Genomic DNA, 6,577 nt, shown 5'->3' on the forward strand with positions numbered 1-6,577 from the left:
AAACTCCGTTTAAGGTTTATCTACTGCAGAAGTTCAGGGAGGCATTTGGATTTTTATTCATTTATTTATTTTTTTATTTATATAATAATTTTTATTATGTTATGTTAGTCACCATACAGTATATCCTTAGTTTTTGATGTAATGTTCCATTATTCATTATTTACGTGTAATACCCAGTGCTCCATGCAATATGTGCCCTCCTTACTACCCATCACTGGCCTATCCCAATCCCCTCCCCACCTCCCCTCTGAAGCCCTCAGTTTGTTTCCCAGAGTCCACAGTCTCTCATGGTTCATTCCCTCTTCTCTTTACCATCCCTTCATTCTTCCCTTCCTTCTCCTACCTATCTTCCTATTTCTTATGTTCCATAAATGAGTGAACCCATATGATAATTGTCTTTCTCTGCTTGACTTATTTCGCTTAGCATAATCTTCTCCAGTCCTGTCCATGTTGCTGCAAATGTTGTGTAATCGTTCTTTCTGATGGCTGAGTAATATTCCATTGTATATATGGACCACATCTTCTTAATCCAGTCATCTGTTGAAGGGCATCTCGGCTCCTTCCATGATTTAGCTATTGCGGACAATGCTGCTATGAACATTGGGGTTCATATGGATTTTTAAAATGACCTGAGGGCAAGTGGGAGTGAGCAAGGGGAATGGAGTGCTCAGGTGAAGGTGTTACCCTGTATTGCTCTTAGGCATGGCACCCCCCAGGGGCGCTCTGCTGAGGGGGCGTTTTCCAGGCAGCTGTAGGTAGCACTGCCAGAGAGAATTTGCAGCTAAGGATGGAGGGAGGGGCTGGTAGATGGGGGATTGATATTGTGGGTAGAGGCGAAGAATCATAAGTGATGAAGTCAGAAGTTAAAAGGATTGAGAACTGGTGACTTGCGACATGTGAAATGGGTCAGGGCAACAGTTCTTGTCTCAGGTGTTAAATGACAGAGGGACTTGAAACCTGAATATGTTTATATATAATTTACTAAGTTCTTACCATGAGCCAGGCACTGTTATTAACATTTTTAATGGCAAGCTGATCTAATTTTTTATTATTTAATTCTTATTTTTAGGGTATTTAATCTTTACCCCAGTCCTAAGAGGGTAGGTGCTATTATTTTCTTATTTTACAGGTGAGAAAACAGAGGCCCAGAGAACTTCAATAACTTGCTCAAACTCACATAGTTAAAGAGTGGTGGAGTTAGGATTCAGCCCTGGTTGATATATTTCTACGGTCCTTGCTCTTAATCACCGTGCTGTGCAGTTTTAGGCAGTGAGAAGCCATCGTAGATTTCTGGCTAGCAAAGCAACTTGTGGCCAGTATGTGATGCAGGGCAGTGTCCCAAGGAGAGGTGGAATGGAAGGCAGGAAGACTAGCCACAGGCTGTTGTGGTACTCACCTCACTTACTTTTGAAGGTATGTGAAGGTCTTAACATGACTTCCTGAGATGGATCTGGCAGTGGCCAGCCCTACTTGTAATTAGCCTATTTTAGAAATCATTTTCCAAAGAATTTTAATCTACCGGAAGCTCTCCTATCCCTATGGAACAGGCTGTTCCAGGCAGAAGGGCCCCCAGGAATCATCAGGTGAGGAATACCTCCTCTGGGGTCAGAGTCCAAGCGGCATCTGGAAGCATTTGCAAGAGTGGAAGTATTAAGACTTCCTGCGGCAGGTAGAGTTTGCTCTCCTGATATGGGGGGAGTATCTCCATCATGGTTGGTAGTCTGGCTGCTCATCTTGAGAGACGGGGCAAGTGGGCTGGGTTACTGCGATGTGACCGACATAGTCCTTGTCCTTGAGCAATCCACAGATTACTGAGAAGATAAGCACACAGGCAAGTGCATTCAATATAGTGTCACAAGTGCTACAGTAGAGGACAGAGAAGATGTGCTGGCAGAAAGGAAGGAGAGTCTAAATGCTTAGCAAGAGGGAGTCAGGGAAGGCTGCAGAGATGTTTAAGGTGGATCTTTAAGGATGACCAGAAGAGTGCCTCTTGGGTCCTCACTTCCAAGATGACCAAGAAAAGAAGGAATAACGGTCATGGCAAAAAGGGCGGTGGCCTCGTGCAGCCTGTTTGCTGCACCAGCTGCCTGTTGTGTGCCCAAGGACAAGGCCATTGAGAAGTTCGTTATTCAGAACATAGAGGCTGCTGCCCTCAGGGACATGTCTGAAGCGAGTGTGTTCAAGGTCTATGTGCTTCCCAAGCTGTGTGTGAAACTACTGTGTGAGCTGTGCCATCCATAGTAAGGTAGTCAGGAATCGCTCTCGTGAAACACAGAAGGACCCAGCACCCCCACCCGATTTAGACCTGGGGGTACTGCCCCACCACCTCCACCGAAGTCCATGTAAGGAGCTAACTCCTTAAGGACTGAAGAAAAACTGTGTTCTGGGGGAAAAATGGCGATTATACTTAAAAAAAAAAAAGGATGACCAAAAGAGTACTAGGTAGTGTGAGTGAGGAAGTACATGGCATGTTCAGGGAATGGTGAGTTGTTCCTGGTGCTGGACCAACTGTTGGGCTGCTCAGAAGGGATTCTGAATGGCAAAGAGCTTACATCCTGTTGGATTTGAGCTTTATTCTAGATATTTAAGGTGGAGGGTCACTTGGTCAGAGTGGTGTTTTAGAAAGTTCTCTTTGATGCCTGTGCTCAGGAGGCCAAGAGTGGATAAACTAGAGGCAGGAGAGCAATTGCAGATGCTGGAGGCTGGAACTAGGGCAGTGGTCATGGGGATGGATTGAAATGTGTGAGTGAAGGGCCGAGGAGAAGTGTTAGGTGAGTGGATGCTAGCGTGAGGCCATTAACACATGAAATACAGCCTGGAGAGCTGCTGTGGGGAGTTAACCTTGCTTTTGAGATGCCTGTGGATGACATCTGCTACTTGGGGGAGAAGATACAAGTTTTGGAGTTCCTCAGAGAGAGAGGAGCATAGCTATGGGAATGATTTCCAAGTGAGAGGAGAGACCATTAGAAATAGGTGAGGGACGCCTGGGTGGCTCAGTCAGTTAAGGGTCTGTCTTCAACTCAGCTCATGATCTTCCAGTCCTGGGACTGAGTCCCGCATCAGGCTCCCTGCTCAGCGGGGAGTCTGCTTCTCCCTCTGCCCTTCACCCTGCTCATGCTCTCTCTCTCAAATAAATAAATAAATAAATAAATAAAATCTTATAAAAAAAAAGGAAAAAGAAATAGGTGAAATCACCTGAGTAAAATCCATAAAGTCGGGGCACCTGGGTGGCACAGCGGTTGAGCATCTGCCTTCGGCTCAGGGCGTGATCCTGGCGTTGTGGGATCAAGCCCCACATCAGGCTCTTCTGCTGGGAGCCTGCTTCTTCCTCTCCCACTCCCCCTGCTTGTGTTCCCTCTCTCGCTGGCTGTCTCTCTCTCTGTTGAATAAATAAATAAAAAAAATCTTAAAATAAAAAATCCATAAAGTGGAGAAAGGAAGGACGCTGAGGATAGGGCCCAGGAGAACTGTGATATGTGTAGACAGAAACACTAGGGAAGGAGACTGAGGAGGGGCAATCAGAGAGGGAGGAGAAAGTCCTGCCTGGGAAGCCAGGAAGGAGAAGATTTTCTAAAAGAAGGTAAGTGTCTATTGAAGCAGAGAATGAGTAGGGTGAGCCCTGAACTGAGGCTGTTGAGTCATTGGTGACCTGGTGACCAGTTTCAGTGGAGGGGTAGGGGTGGAAGCTAGACTGCTGTGGCTTAGGGAGGGAGTAGGAGGTGAGGAGACAGAGGCAGCAAGTGTAGACTTTTCTTTTGAGAAAGATAGTGGTAAGGGAAGGAAGGAAAGTAGGTGATATTTTGAAGAGGGACCAGAGAAGGCAGGTTCAAAGAGTTTGTTTTTTAAAGTTGGCTGAGTGGAGTGGGGAGCTGAGCTGGGCTAGGTTGAGGGAGGAGAGAGAGAGATGAAGCCAATGGAGGTGCCATGTCTCTCTCAGAGCTTCCCGTTCCTGTCAGAGCCCTACACTGTGGTGGTGTGTTGAAGTCTGCAGTCACAAGGAGGAGTGTGGGGCAGTAAGAGAAACCTGGACATTAATAATAATTGACAATAGCACCAAATATTGAGCAACCTCTGCACGCAAGGCATTTTTCTAGATGCATCAGACACAATTCTAATGCTCACCGCAACTCCCAGAAGTAAGTGCGGTATAGTCACCATTTTCCATGCGGAAATAAATGAGGTAAGAAACATTCAGCCAGTTAGAGTTGGAGCCCGCGTTTCAGCTGAGGTCTGTGAACCCTCAAGGTGTGCTCTTTCCATTCCGCTGTGTTGTTTTCCCATTAGAAGCTCAATCCTGAGACTCCCAAGAGGGCCTTGGAAGGGGGTGAGGATGGGTGGATGGCCCAGAGAGATAAAGGTATAGTTCTGTGACTGGGCCTACCCTGGAGGGAATGTGACTTAATCTCTGCAGTGAGGGAGAAAGGCCTTCCTCTGTTTTCTCTCTGCTTAGCCAGTGGCTTTCGCTTTGTTTTTCTCCATCTCTCTGTAATTTCCTACCAGTGCCTTTGAGCCCCTCCCTGGGGCCTACTCTTGATGACTCACAGAGCAAAAAAGGATCAATTAATTTCTTTCTTTCTTTCTTTCTTTCTTTCTTTCTTTCTTTCTTTCTTTCTTTCTTTCTTTAAGATTTTATTAATTTATTATTTGAGAGAGAGATTGGAGAGAATGAGTGGGAAGAGGGGCAGAGGGAGAAGCAGGCTTCCCACTGAGCAGGGAGCCCGACGTGGGACTTGATCCCAGGACCCTGGGATCACGCCCTGAGCCGAAGGCAGACGCTTCACCTCCTGAACCACCCAGGCATCCAAAAAGGATCCATTTCTAAGCCCAAGGTATTCTTTTTGACAACCTACCTGTGAGGACTTGCTGAGCTGTGGGATTCCAGTCCCTTTGGCACAGGGCACATGGTAAGCTTCTTCTTGATAAATATTTTTATTTGAATGGAGTAATTTTGGATCAGTGGAAAGAGCAAAACACTGAAGATTAGAAGACACGATTTCCAGTCTCAGTGAGCAGCTAGGCCACTCAGGCAGGTCACTTCCCCTTGCATATTTATTTGACATAAGGTGGGGACTGTGTTTTACTCATCCCTGTACCCACATACCTGGCTCACAGCCTGATTGAACAGGTGTCTTGAGTGAGTTATTATGGAGTAATTTAATCTGCTCATCTGTTAAATGAGGGAATTGGACCTTTTGATTTCTAAAAGTCATCCCAGTTCTAAAAATGTATTGTTCTATGAGGATTTATATACTCTAATTATGAAATAATAAATGTGGTCATTTATTTAGGACCTACTACTCACCAGGCACTGTGTGATGCTCTTTACGTACTTATTTTTTTTAGATGATTTTTAAAAATGTTAAATTTTGTCTTGGTTGTTTAGAAATATTGTGATCCCTTGGCCTATCAGCTTAAGGAGGGCAGGGCGACCTCTGCCTGTTTACCGTTGTAGCTCTGGTGCTGGACACAGTCCTGGGTATGTAATGGATGCTCAGTAAGTGTTTGTTGAACAAATGAATGAATGGATGTGTTATCATTGCAACAGTTCTGTAACAGAGGGACTGTTAGCTCCATCTTACTAAGAAAATTATGGTTCAGTGGTCACAGAACTAGTATGTAGCTAAGACAGAGGATTCAAACCTAACTATAGAATTAGTGCCTTTACCACTTAATACCGCAATGCCTCCCCTTATCTGATGTTTTTAAAAAAATTTTTTTAAAGTAGTCTCTACACCCAACATGGGGCTTGAACTCACGATCCTAAGATTAAGAGTAGCTTACTCTTCCGACTAAGCCAGCCCGGTGCCCCCACTTCCCTGATATTTTAATTGAAAATTTGGAAGGGAGGAAGAGAGTGAGAAAAAATGCAGAGCAGAAAGTCAAATTTTCATGAGAGATTGGTGATGGGGTTAGATGTTGGGCACCAAAGTTTTATTCATGCTAAGAGTTGGCAAGTATTTTTAGCACCTTAAGAAAACAAAGAGTTTAATAAAAGCAGCTACTATTCATTGGGTATTGCATTATTGTATAATAAATCAATGACATTTAGAAGCCATTTCCATTGTTTTAATGATCATCTGTTCGTTGAAAACTCTTGAATTTGTGTTTCCAGCTCAGACCTCTCTGAACATTAGACTTGTATATCTAACCTCTTAGTTGAGATTTTGGATGTCTTATCAGAATTTTATTTTATTTTATTATTTTTTAAAGATTTTATTTATTTATTCATCAGAGAGAGAGAGAGAGCACAAGCATGGGAGCAGCAGGCAGAGGGAGAAGCAGGCTCCCTGCTGAGCAAGGAGCCCAACACTGACTCGATCCCACCGGGATCATGACCTGAGCTGAAGGCAGAAACCAACTGAGCCACCCAGGCATCCCGTCTAATCAGCATTTTTAAACTTAACAAGTTTAAAAGTTCAATCTGTAAGCAGATCCTATTTGTTCTAGCTTTAAAACGTATCCGAAATTCAGACATTTTTCATAACCTCTGCTACTACCACCTTGATCGGAACTACTGTTGTCTCTCGCTTGGAGAGGTGATAGCCTCTTAGTTGGTTTCACGCCTTTCTTTTTTTTT

General features: G+C 44.4%; 1 pseudogene; it reads left to right on the top strand.

Annotated features, from left to right (window-relative positions):
• The first annotated feature begins 506 nt into the window (after positions 1 to 506).
• Positions 507 to 3,320, top strand: LOC105241489 (annotated as a pseudogene).
• The last annotated feature ends 3,257 nt before the right edge of the window (positions 3,321 to 6,577 follow it).

The sequence above is a fragment of the Ailuropoda melanoleuca genome, chromosome 8 (genome assembly GCF_002007445.2).
Source record: "Ailuropoda melanoleuca isolate Jingjing chromosome 8, ASM200744v2, whole genome shotgun sequence".
NCBI lineage: Eukaryota > Metazoa > Chordata > Mammalia > Carnivora > Ursidae > Ailuropoda > Ailuropoda melanoleuca.